Here is a 13,770-nt window from a genome sequence, read left to right as displayed (position 1 = left end):
ATTCTTTGTTACAATAGGATGTCCTCTGGACAAACAGTTATTCTTAAACTGGTCAAACTCTCCTGATTCCTGAACTTAGGTAAAGCATCTGTGGAAGACACTGGGGGGTGAGCTTACAGAGGGGGAGCCCATCCTGTGTAATGTTCACTAAGATTTATCCCACAGAGGGTGCCAGCGCACAGCCCACCTTCTTCCACAAGAGGTTTCTCTTCTCCCCCAGATGGCTCAGCTTCCAACTTAGAAAAGATGAGACGTGACTTGGAACCATCGATCTTTAGCCAATAACTATGTGTATAGATGTTGAGGACTTGAGGTCCTGCCTGGTTAGGGGCCAATCCCAGGCACTAACGGCAGCCATCGGGGATGAGACAGTCCAGTTGTACCCAGTAGGCTTTTTCCTGGGGAAACTGCAGGCATAAATCGTGTAATCTGAACACCGAGATGTCACAAATCATGATTTATATTTTTCAATATTATTTGCAGATATATAAACTTGCAGTAACTCTATCGTCCCAGTGATGAGCAAGCCCATCTTAAGAGCAAGCACTCAAGATTTCTAAGTCGACCTTTTCAGGCCAGGACGACTTTGCCCTCGGACATGGACAGGAAGCCTGGGCTATGCTTTTTATGGATAGGGTCTATGTCTTGCTCCTTGTTCTGGAGCCCAGCACAGTGCCTCGTCCAAAGCTGGTGTTCAATAATTGTTCATACAACTAAATTGGGGAACTAAATTCCTAGGTGGCCTCACTTGCTCACCATTCATTCTATACATTTCTATCATTGTCAATCGTCCTGATACATTGCATATGAAAAAAAGGCAGACCTCTCAATCTGGCTTTGAAAGCCCCTATTTCAGGCCTTAAAACCTAATACCCTCTCTGATATATTCTTCCATTAATTCTCTAGGTATCCCCTGAATGCCTTCTACACATCCGCAGTAGCACCTATTGATGACAAAGACAGCACCTGCCCACAGGAAACATAGACCATTCAACTGATAACAGGTGAGGGGAGGGGGGAGGAAGGGGCATGTGGGCCTGGGCACCGTGTCACCTACCTTGACTGCTCTTTCACCCACAGACTGGCCCCGCATTCTTGTCTCAATTCCTGGCCTTTCAAAGCATACTTTCAGGCTGAAAGTGTTATTTATATATAAATAGAAGGTAAAAAACTGAAGAGACGCCTGGGTCTGACCAACTCTGAAGGCAAGATGGGAGGTTTCCTGGGTGGAGAGCGAGGCGGGTGCGTCAGAGTTATGAACAGTTCACAACTGCGTTGACAAGATTTGCTCTCAAATTTGATTGGCACGCACACGGGTATGCACCGTATTATAATTTATATCATGTCTGTGTCTCGAATACCCACAGTAAGTGTATTTCAGGAAGGCGTCATTTGCCTTCCTAGCATGCCCGGCTCTGCGTCTTGCCCCGGCTGCCGCCTCTTTGCTGCAGACAGCACGTCCGTCTCTCCCCTCATCCAGGCCAGCTCCGGCTGCCGGGTGGTGCCTGGCATTTTCTGCTTATGCCATGTCTACTTTGCACCCACAAAGCACTCTTTCACAAAATGAGTAAAAGCAACAGCTCCGGTGTCTTTATTCCGAACTTGTCTAGAAATACGGTCTTCAGGCCTCGCCCTTGCTTCTGAAAGGTCGCGTCCGTCAACAGTCGGTAGCCACACAGCTGCACTAATGCTTCTAGGGAAACTGAGGCAGGGTCAGGACTCTCACCCAGATGCCGTCTCCCGTCCTGACGGAAGGCAGCCTGGCGGTGTGCCTGCTCTTGTTTGCTGTCTGTTTTTGGTGGTGAGGAGGATGGTTTTCTCCCTTCAGGTGGCAGCCCTTTCATTTCCTGATTCACATCTGGATTATTTTCATCTCTCTGCCTTTCCTGAGGTGCAGCAAAGCACCTACATGGCCTTGTCAACGATCACAGAGAAACACTGTGCCAGGGAGGGCGGGCTTTGCGGCTGCATCCCCCGCCATCTCTTGTGCTTTCTGGTTTCAGCATCATGTCATGCAGAGGCCTTCAGGGGCGAGTGTACAACAATGATGCAGGTTTTGGGTCCCTCAGCCCTCTTACCCATCCTTATCAACTGCTCCAAGCTGAGCAGACACCAAGACCCCATTCGGATCGCCTTTCTGTACACTGAAGCCTTTTGCCACATTGACCTTAATGTCCTACCTTTCAGGACGTTCACACAGCCCTAAGTATCTTTTTTCTTAGAGCTCGGTTTTCCCTCTTTGGTGTGATATTTCTTTTGTGGGAAAGGCTTGTCTTCGTCTACTTGGGCTGCCATAACAAAACATGATTGCCTGGCTAGCTTAAACAGCAGAAACTTATTTGTCACAGTCCTGGAGGCTGGAAGCCTACGATCAAGGTGCTGGCAGACATTGTTCCTGGTGAGCGCTCTCTTTCTGGCTTCTTCTGCTGTCTCTTCGCAGCTGTGGCCCCTTGGAGGAGGGAGCTGGGCCTTTCCACGCCTGGTTCTGTTCATCACACAAGGAGATTACCGAGGTAGGTGCAACAGTTCCAGAGTCAATGCTGGCCTTTCCTCCTGCTCCCTGATAACTCCTGCCCCGTAGATGCCTTCATGCTGTGACAGTGTGCTCGAAAGTCATTTTAGCCACAGATAAATATGTATAACTAGATGAACTACTCTATTAATGCAGGTTGCAAATATAATAACCATCACTATTTTTCTAAATAATTGCTCAAGCCCTCATCTCACATATTAACCAAAAAAATTCAGTATGTTCTTCAAAAGGCTCCCTTCCAAAAGAAAACACACACACCCCAACATATTTTCCAGGAACCCAAATGGTAACCACCCAAGATCATGGGCCTGGCCCTTGCTGGCCCTCAGCGTTGCCATTGCACACCGGTCATGAAGAGTACAGTGGACATTTTCCTCACTGCCGCCAGGAGCCTCCCAGGGACTGATCTCTCCACTGACCAACCAGGATTTTTTTTTTTTTTTTTAAGATTTTATTTTTTTCCTTTTTCTCCCCAAAGCCCCCCGGTACATAGTTGTATATTCTTAGTTGTGGGTCCTTCCAGTTGTGGCATGTGGGACGCTGCCTCAGAGTGGTTTGATGAGCAGTGCCATGTCCACGCCCAGGATTCGAGCCAACGAAACACTGGGCCGCCTGCAGTGGAGCGCGCGAACTTAACCACTCGGCCACGGGTCCAGCCCCCCAACCAGGATTTTGAGACAAGAGGAGTCCCCTCTGCCAAGGACCCTCTCCCAGCTGGGCTCCCAAGGCTGCTGTTCTGACTGCTCAACTCATTTCCCAAATGCAGCTGGCCCCCGCACCTGGTGCAGGACCACTGCAGGCCTAAGGATGCCATCCTTCCCTCCCTCGGGCTCCACCCCAAAGGCTCAGGCAGATTTTCCTTTTAAACCTACAAAATGCAAAGAGTCTAGCTGCCCTCATCTCCCTTCTCCAGACCACGGGGCTCCCTTCTCCAGACCACCCACCCTCCTAAGGGGGCACCCCTCCTTGCCTCTATTTCAGGGGAGGTTGCCTTCAGTGACTCCAAAACGATGGAGAGAAGGAGGAATCTCACAGCTGGATCTCTGATGAGCATCCCACAGCACCAGAAGGCCTGACAAGCACGAAGAAGTTCACGCTGGGCTGCTGGGGATTGAGGAGAGCCCCGGGAGGCCAGGACTTCCCAGAGTGGACTGTGGAAACCCCTGGCCTGGTGGGTGCTCGGCCTCACTGAGCTCCTGGGTCACAGCGGTCTTCTGGGGCTCCATCTCAGTCCCTCGGGCCCTGGGAAATGACACGTGTCATGGATCCTGCAGTGCTGCACCCAGACCCCACAGGGCGCTTGGCTGCTGACCACTCTCCCTCTGGGACTTACCCTTGGCCAAAGAAAGCTGCCTTGCCCCAGGTCGTGCCTCCTCCCAGAAAGAGTCAGCATCCTAAGAACGGTCAGTGCCAGGGTACAAAATCCAGGTCTCTCGCCTCGATTTGGGGCATCTGTAAAGGGCACCCCAGTGCTGAGCTGCCTGTGGGACGGGCTGAGGCGTCTGCTGCGACCTCTCGCTCTGCCCAGTCCCACTTGCACGCCCCATGGACATCGCCCTGAAGCGCTCTCCACAGCACCTCCTCACGACAGTCTCAGCTCAGGGTCTGTTTCCAGGGATCCTGACCTGTGACAGCTACTCATTGTGGCACACCCTACACCCAAGCCCAGCATGGCCAGGGCCACATCTTCTGCAACCAGAGACATGAGATTAAAAGGGTGAAACCGGAGCTCCCTCTGGCCAACAAGACCGTGATATAAATAAAACATACTGGAGCTAAGTTTGAAGACATTTGACATTTGAGGCAGAAGAGCTACGCGGACTGAGATGGTTAACGGTGGCAGGTGGAATCCACACGCTTTATCTCCTCTCCTTCCAGAGATCCCAATGAAATCATAGGAAAGGAAGAAACAGTATGTAATTGCAAAATTAATGACGAGAATCACTAACAGACACAGCTTCAGCAAAACTGCCCTGTGGGAACCCAGGGGCTCCAGGGAAAAGAGTTTGACAACTCCGGGTAAACTAAGGGACGAGAGACTTCATCTGCCCTTAAGTGGTTGTGTTCCCTTCCGGGAGGGGGGCTGACATCTCTCAGCCCCCCCTGGGGGCCCCGCATGGCCTGAGTTGGACCGTAATTCAGCGGCCCTTTAATCACTTTCTTATCTGAAACCGGAGGCCTTAGGGACTCAAGTTAAAAAGAGAAGCACATCCTAAAACAATCCAGGGGAATGGAGAGCCTTGAGACTCCTGGGGTTTGTCACAGTCGTGAGCATCCTTCAAAACAGCGAGAGGCAGTCTCAGTTTCAGGCCGAAGCACCTGAAATGCTTCAGGAGACTGTTGGCAGATTTTGGAGTGTGCCACAAAGCAGCAGCTGGAGACACAACAGCGCAGGAAGGAAGACGTTTCAAAAAGGAGGCCTAGATGGGGCTGAGGAGACAGAAGAGGTTTAGTGTGAGCCGATTTACAGACGGTCTGAATTGATTCGAAACATCCTCACTCAGGGAAATGGGGGCTGGGAGCAGCGTGTCTGTCTCTCATCCTGAGAGAGTCCCTCCTTCCTGTGTGATCCGCGGCCTCCCAGGTGGTGGTGGGGAGAGACCACTCAGAGGAAAATGAAACAGTGAGCACAGAGACACACATGACCTTCAGCGAGCGGAGAGATCCATTGCCTCGGTGTGGTTAACAGCATTTCAGGTCGGTGTTATACATGGCTTTTTCACAGCTTATTCTAAAGAAGCTGCAAAGATTTGGTGAAGCCAGCTAAAAATTGTTTTTTATGGAGAGGAGGAATCCGTGAAGCAGGGCCCTGATTGTGGGGACTGTTCAGATTTGGTGACACTTTGTGCATTTCTGATGGTCTCTGTCCTCCGCACGAACACTGTGGATTTCACTCGGTTTGCATGACCTCCCAGGAGGTGGGCCTGGCAAGTGGTCTCCTTATTAGATGACAGCGGCAGACCTTGAAGCCAAGGGCCCCTCCTGCAGCAGGCTCCCATGCTGTGTTCTCAGGGAGGAGTACACGCCAAGCCCCAGGCCAGGCCTGGGGGAGGGCACCCTCCCCGCGGGGGTGCGTGGGTGCACTTTCCCACCCCCAACACTCCCGTAGCTGGCCCACCCCCGACCATGTCAAAATTTACTTATTCTCTGTGCTTTTCTTTCAGTGATGCTCCTGAAGCTTTCATCCAGGGAATCTGAGGTTTGAAAGTGTGGGAACCCCCTCCAGGAAAGAAGTATTTATTGTGGCCAAAATTTTATGTGGATGACACCTTAGCCCCTGGACAACTCGCATGGTGGCAGAAGACATGTCTGTGCAAGGGGACGGTCCCTGTGCTTCCTAGTTTATGTCTTCAGGAAGTGCCGGGGTGGTTCCTCTACGCATTTGTGGTTTGGAGGCAACTGAAAACTAGGCTTATCCAGAAACTAGAACTAGCTGTGGCAATAATGTCTTAGGTGGGTCCCCAGAGCAATTTGTTCCACCCTGGCCTTGGGGAGGGAGTGGTAGCTCTTATCTGAATTGCTGGCAGGGTTTGGGGAGGTCAGGATATGGGCTGGGAGATGCTTTAACCACTGTGCTCCCCTCTTCCTCATCTGGCCATGGGACCCTATAATTTTCACATAGTTCTACTGGTTGCTCGGCGTTTCTTTAAACAGCCAATTACAGTTTGATTCATGTTCCTCAGAAGCTGGACCAGGAACGTATTGAAAGCCATCCTCTTGTGTGTGCAAGAGAGCCGTGTTTTTCCTCACAACCATGCCCGGGCCTCGCCCTGCAAACCCAGTGACCACGTCATTGTTGCAGGCACACTGCTCAGGCCCAGGCACCTGCTCGTTTAAGTAAAGTCTGGTTCTGTCTTCCATCATTACGGGCCTCAGCCAGGCTCACCTTCACTTGCAGACGCAAACGCCGTCTGGTCCCCTGGGGTGGAGAAAGCCTCGTGTTTGTGCTCCGGAGCTCGCAACCAAAATGGAGAGGTCGAGGAGATACCGTTTATCGTGTGTCTGAGGATTCCACTGACTTCTGGAAGAACCATCGTTCTTTATTGGGATCAACCTTTATAGATCTTTCTTAAAAAAGTAGTTCACTCATGATTCAAGTTTACAATATCTCCATTTGACTTTGGTCCAGCTCAGTGGTTCTCAGCCTTGACTGCCCGTTAGGATAACCTGGTGTTCTTTAAAAACTATGAATGCTTGAGCCATCGGGCACTTGGTAGGATGCAAATTCTCAGGGTCTACCTCAGAACTACTGAATCAGAAATTCTGGCGGAGGGTTTGGGCCAACTGTGTTGTAACAAGCCCTTTAGGGAATCCCGATGCCCACCCAGGTTTGAGAGTGTACCTGCCTCAGAACAATTAATCCCAGATCTCTGGGGTGGAGTGTGGGAGGCTAGGCTGCAGTCAACGTTCACCAGGTGGCCCCAAGGGGCAGTTAAGGCTGAGAGTGTCCTGACCCCGCCTTGAAACGAAGGTGCGACTAGAAATAGGATCAAGGAGAATCCTCAGGTTAAGAGACAAGGAAAAGGAGAAACGGGAGGAAACAGGCTGAGACAGGAAGTCGTTTTGGAGTGTACCCAGCATTGTGTTTTAATCAGATGGGTAAGATAACAGACAGCTGCTTTGAAACAAGAGTTATTACTCATAGTTCCCAAGAGGGTGGGGGCAGCCCATGCCCCAGGCCACATGGGGAAGTACCAGGCACAGCCTGGGGGCAGAAGATGCGAGGGGCCAGCGTGGGCCAGGGCCTTTAGTGTGGTTTCCTTGGTAAGAAGTGGGCGAAGCAGGGTAGGTACGCTGAGTCAACTCAGGATTGGCTAGTCTGAATAATTTCAGTGAGATCTGGGCTACGGGGTGCTCCCCAGTTTGCTGGGACCTGGCCCTGGGGTGCCGTGGGCCAGGGGGACACTTGCTCGCTGTGAGTTAGGTAAGGAAGTGGTTGGGCTCTGGACCGGGTAGTTTGCATATCAAAGGCAGGCTCACAGGCTAGCTCTTTGCTTTCTCTAGGAAATAGCTAACCCTGGGAGAGGCAGTCCCTCCCCGGGTCCACAAGGCCATGAGATGTCAAAGCATCATAAAATGTAAGAAATTAAAAACATAATTAACACAGAAACCAAGTCAGACAGACCCCTGTTGACTCTCAGGCTTGCTACTCACCAGCCCTGTGAACTTGACTTCTCTCAGCGTCAGTTTCTTCCTCTCTAAAACCGGCATAATAACATCTATCTCATAGGGTTTGCAGACGGTACATGAGATGGTGGACTACAGTGTGTGGTTCAACTGGCAAGCCTTAAAAATGAGAGCTATGATAAAACTTAACAACAAAGCAATGGGCTTAGAACTTGAAGTGAAGCAATGAGTCAAATACAGCCTACACTTTCAAGCTTCAGGAAATGATAGAGCCACTGCTGGAGGCAGGAATGCGGGCAGCCCTGGCTGTTTGGGTGAGGACTAGCTGTAGACTTGTGTGATGTGGCATCAAGACATCGGAGGGCAGTCGTCTCGGCCCAGAGCCATGAGGTTGGCACTTGGAGGGCAGGGTACCTCTGAGGGAGAATGCACGGAGTGAGCAGTGGAGGGCACACCGAGGCTGGGTCTCATTAGGGGCAAAGGAGAAAGATGCTAGTGAAGAGGAGGGGACCGTGGGTGTCCGAGGGGTGGTTGTTTATAAAGACCAAACAGATGGAGCTTCAGGACGGCGAGGCGAACAGAGCCCTCACTAGGGAGCTTGCTCGCTCTGTTCTTGAGCAACTTCGTAATAAACTAAGTACTCCAATCCTCTCCTCCTTCTTCTCGATCCAGCCGGCTGACCTACTCAAGGCAGAGGCCGTCCTTTATCATCTCTGATTTATAAGGCAACATAATGCATAATTCAATAAATTCTTTTTGACTGAATTAGCTTGAAACTCTGAGGTAATTTAGGCATTGTTCTGTTTAGAAAAGTGATTTAAATTGAGGGACAACCTTAAAGAAAGCTTTTTTCCCCTTTATTTTGGGGGTGTGTGTGACAAGATTTTAGCAAGAACAGAACACATGCAGTAGATGTCATGGGACAAAGTGCACGGGGAAGGCGGCGCTGAGCCCAGCTGTCCTGGAGGGACAGGCTGATGGAACCCACAGGCCCAGCTCCCAGAGCCAGAGCCGCCTCCAACTGCCCATGTGGTCTGGAGCATCTTCCTACTCCGTCTTTGTGTCGATGGCTTCCTTAGCAAGAGTCTTGGAACAGGTACCCTGCGCTTGCGCTGCTTGGGTTGGTGACTAAGAGCTGTAGTGGTTGCAGCCACAGCCATTTGAAGGGAACCTTACTGAACGGATTTCATGAATTTCACTTTCGAGGACTGTATTCGTTTCCTCTCGCTGCTGTGACAAATTACCACAAACTTAGTGGTTTCAAACAATTCAAATTTATTACCTTGCCGTTCTGTATGTGAGAAGTCTGACATGGGCTTATCTGGCTAAGAGCAAGGTATTGGCAGTTCCTTCCGGAGGTTCCGGGGAGAATCCATTCCTTGTCTTTTCCAGCTTCTGGAGGCTGCCTGCATTCCTTAGCTCATGGCCCCTTCCTCCTTCAGAGCCAGTAACATGGGCCAAGTCCTTCTCACGCTGCCATCTCTCCACTGTGTGCTTCCCTTGTCACATCTCTCTCTGACTTGGACCTCCTGCCACCTCTTTCCCTTCTCAGGACTCAAGTGATCGTCAGGACTCCTGTTGGGCTCAAGCAGGATCATCTCTTCTCGGTTGTCTTTAACTTAATCACACCTACAAAGTCCTTGATGCCATGCAAGGTACAAATTCACAGGTTCTGGGAATCAGGATGTAGATATCTTTGGGGGTGGGGTGGGCGGGGCATTGTTCTGCCCATCCGGAAGGAGGAACAGGGGAGCATACACACACACACAGGTTTGTGGGGAGCCTGTACTTTTCTCAGGGTGTGCGGAGAGACGCAAAGACAGTCTCCTTGGGATTCCTGCCTGATGTCATGAGAATGTGGGTAGACTGCTTTATCGCAGGCGGCCCACTCTGATCCTGAGTAGGGGATGATTAGCGGGTGAAAAAGGACAGTGCAGTCATAGAGTGTGATAAAAACATGGTAATTCTGGTCCATGCACTCCTGCGAATAGGGGAAGTGACGTTCTTCTGAGAACAGCCTTCCGTTCACCTTATTGACCCTCGAAAGCAAGGAAAAGTCATTAACTCACGGATGCTCCTCACAGAGCACGCAAACTTCAGATATAGTCTAAAGGTCAGAGGCCAAAAAAACACTGGAGCCTAAAACAAGTCATGACCCCAGCCTCACAGCCTCCTTTGGGGAAATCAAGGTGGACAGAGGTGACATGAATTCCCCAGAGCTAGGAAATGATTGTTTTGAGTGTGCTTGAGTTGAAATGGAAGGCCCATCAGGATGTAACACTGGCAGATGGGGGCAATTGGGCCCAGAGAGAGGTGGTGGAGACAGCTGTTTCAGTCAGAAGCGTCTACGCAAAATAAGAAGCAATGAAATTCCATTTGCAGGTCATTAGTTTTTCGTTTTGTTGCCATGCACTGTGTGTCCCAGGGAGGTGATGCCAGCAGGCTGCCGGCAGTAGGGCGGCCCTTGCTCTTCCCAAGGAGAGCTGGTCGGGGCCAGGCCTGCCCTTGTTCAACCGCCCTCGTGCCTGAAGGTACCCTCTAAGAGACTGAAGGCCAAGGTTGTGCACACTCTCTGTGTGGCGCTATGTGAGCCACCAATGGAAGGAGCAAGAAGCCACCCAGTGATGTCCTCTGAGCTCAGTCACATCTCCCCCAGCCCAGTGTCCTCTCTGCCCCATGACTCTGCACCCAAACTACCACATTCGACCTGCTTTCCTTTGGGTTAAGCATTGCCCTCTCTGGGCAGCACATTTAATGTTCAAGTTCTCTGGACAGGAAAAATTAAAATCAACTATTCTATCTTAATCTGGAGGCCAGGCCCTACCTGGAGAAGGAGCTGGACACTTAGTCTTCGGGAATGGAGAAGAAGTGCTGGAACATTGTCAAAGAGGGTCCTGGAAACTCATTTACTGAAGGTCTTGCATCTCCCAGATGCTGTGCTCTGCACACTCATTCAGTCCTTTCAAAAGCCCTATGATCCCAGGGATTGTCACCCCCAGGTATGGTCACTCCCAGGTATTGTTACAGATGAGACAACTGAGGCTCACGAGGCCCCAGCACACACTCAGCTTATTTCCCAATTCTGCCCCAGCTTGGCTCTCAGCCTACGTAGGGATGAGCCTGAGAGCTGGCTCTTCCCAGAGAATGTTCTGTGATTCACTGCATCCAAAATACTCCTCAGGTCTGGCTCCGAGGCTGAGGACTGGATGCGGCAGAGCAGAGGTTAAAGACTCATGGGGTCCATCAGATCTCACAGGGCAGGTCGGCTTGCTTTGGAACACTGAAAAATCCCTTTTGTAGAAGATGCAAAATGGACCTGATTCCCATAACACACCGTGTGTGGTGTTTAAGCCCCTTTTGCTATCTGAATGTTATTCAAATAAAGGATTATAAGCCATCTTGGCAGCTTACGTTACCATCTCCAAATGCAAAAACAAAAAAACGATCCAGCGTTTACAGCAAGGGATTTGTTACGTGATCACAAAGAAGAAAGGCGCTTTTCTTTTTTAATTCAAATAATGAAAACTCAGGTATGGAAAGCACTGAAGAGGACATTCTAGACTAATCCCTTCTTGCCCCACCTCCCGCATGCTCAGAGGGATGAATCCTTTCCAAGACATCACTGACAAGTGGCCTCGAGCTCCTTCAGCAGCGGAACAGGCCTCCCGTCGGAGGCAGCCGGCTCGTTTAGTTTGGGGGTCGATTGAGTCTCTGCTCACTCTTTTGGCGGTGTAGGAAGACGCAAAGCTGATAGGTTTGACCCCCTCACCCCTCACTCTGCCCCTGCTCAGGAACGGCTCTGTATAGTCTCCTATGACTGCTGTAACAAATTATACAAAGTTAGTGACTTAACATGAATTTAACATCCTATGGTTCTGGAGGTCAGGAGTCTGGAACACGTTTCCCTGGCCTAGAATGAAGGTGTCAGTAGAGCCGTGTTCCTTCTGGAAGCTCAGGGGAGGATCTGTTCCCTTGTCTTTGCCAACTTTTAGAGGCCACCTGCTGTCCTTGGCTCATGGCCCCTTCCTCTATCTTCAACCCAGCATCTTCAAATCTCTCTGACCCTCTCACCTCCCTCCTTCACTTATGAGGCCCTTTGTGATTATGTTGGCCCACCCAGATAATCCAGGATAATCTCCCCATCTCAAAATCCTTAATCACATCTGCCAAGTCCCTTTGCCCTATAAGCTTCCAGGAATTAGGACATGGACATCTTGGGGCCGTTGTTCTGCTTCCCACAGAATCTCAGCCCCGGTTTGAAAAGCAAGCTGAAGGAATAGCATGTAGAACTCCCCCGGGGCTTGAGGAGCTAGAGGACAGATTTGCAGGCATAGAGGAAGCTGACGCACCGCCTCAGTAGCCCAGAAAGAGGCAGGGCCTCAGAGTGGATGCTGGATGGTTCACCTCTCCAGGTGGAAAGGAACCCCAGGCTATGGCTCTCCACCGAATCCCAGAGAGTCCTAATCCCGAATTTGGCATGGGAGCGATATAAACTCCCTTCAAGGGATGTCAGATCTTAGACAATCAAGATATCACCAGGGGTCAACATGGACCGGAGAATATGGGACCTTTCCACAAGTTCCAGGCATGACTCCAAATGGTGCTGAGGTAGCCCCATTATGACTGAAATTGGAATTTCTCTGCATCCTGGCAAGTAAGACTTGGGGAGGGTTTCAATAAGACTTAGAAAAATTGAATAATGTGGCATTTCTTCACCTGAGTACAGAATTCCTCAGTCTTAATTGTGCCTCGCTGATGGTTGCACACTATTGAAGTGCCCCTGAATGGACAGTAAGAATCAACCTGAGAGTTTTCTTCTACCGATGGGGGTGGAGAGGCCATTCAAGACTCACCTTCAACCTCACCTTCTCTAAACACTGTTCCCAAAAACTCTAGCCAGAGGGACACCTTCCTCTTTCCATGGCATTTACCGACTCTACCTTTCGTTTGGCACTAGGTGTATATGCTCTCGTATTATAATCATCTTTTATGAGCACACACTCAATGTTCCGATCTTCCCAAGCTAACTGTAGACATCTGGAAGGGCAAATCCACAAGCTCTTCATCCTTGGGTCCCCTTCAGGGCCTGATACCACTGCTGGCATGGTAGGTTCTAGAAAGATATTTATTGACCATGATGATTCCAGTGAAACCCAAGAGAATTGCATCTGGAAAGTGCAGTCACCTATAGTTCAATGGAGACAGGAAGGCACGTGGAGGACTTCTTGATGAAGAAGCTCAATGAAACTGAGATTAATGGACTTGGTCTTCGTGTCTTTGTCTAGTTTATAGCTTTCCTGTCACCCTAGATTTCACTGTGACGGGTCATCCTAGTGTAGCTGACATTGTTGTCTTTCTGAAAAACAAAGCTCTTCACTCCTAAAGGCCTCTTAGCTTGGCTTACACAGTATGACTCTTCTTAACCCTCAGCTCTAAATTACTCTCTTTTCCTTCGTTTCCTCCTGAGTTTCTAATAAGCTCTCGGGTGGTGTGATGCTGCTAGTTCAAGGCACACTCTGAGGAGCTAAGGTCAACAAAATAAACAAGAACGGAGTGTATTTTAAGGTCATTTGTTTATATGTAAACCGCTTCCACCCGGATGAGAGATCCCAGAGGCAGAAACTTGGGTTTCCTGAAACACTCAGCCATTGTTTGTGAATGACAGACTGAGTCTCTGGGTCCCTAGTGTTTAGCTCAGTGCCTGAAACACAGCAGGTGCTTGTTAGATATTTATTAGGTGGATGAATAGATGGTTGTGGTAGGATTTTAGAAACAGTCGCCTTTAAAATAGTCGGGTTAATTTTGTCGTCACTTTTCAAATAAAAATACTGGGAGTACCCTTCTTATGTTATAATGTAAACCCAACTTCCCATTTAAACAACAATAATAATAAGGCCAATTATTTAACTAAAGAAACTTTGGATATGTTGAGCTTTGTCATTCATTTGAACAAGAAGTAATAATAGCGACCTTACTTTATTCACTGGAGTTAGAGAATTAGGAAAGGAGAGGACAGTAGGTCTTGCTTTCCAGAACCTTCTGTCTTCCACCAGTGACTTTGTGCTATTGATAGAAACCTGAGGTTGGGCTCTCTGAGGTTGTCAAGGTTT

The sequence above is a fragment of the Equus caballus genome, chromosome 15 (genome assembly GCF_041296265.1).
Source record: "Equus caballus isolate H_3958 breed thoroughbred chromosome 15, TB-T2T, whole genome shotgun sequence".
NCBI lineage: Eukaryota > Metazoa > Chordata > Mammalia > Perissodactyla > Equidae > Equus > Equus caballus.
This window is presented reverse-complemented; position numbering follows the sequence as displayed.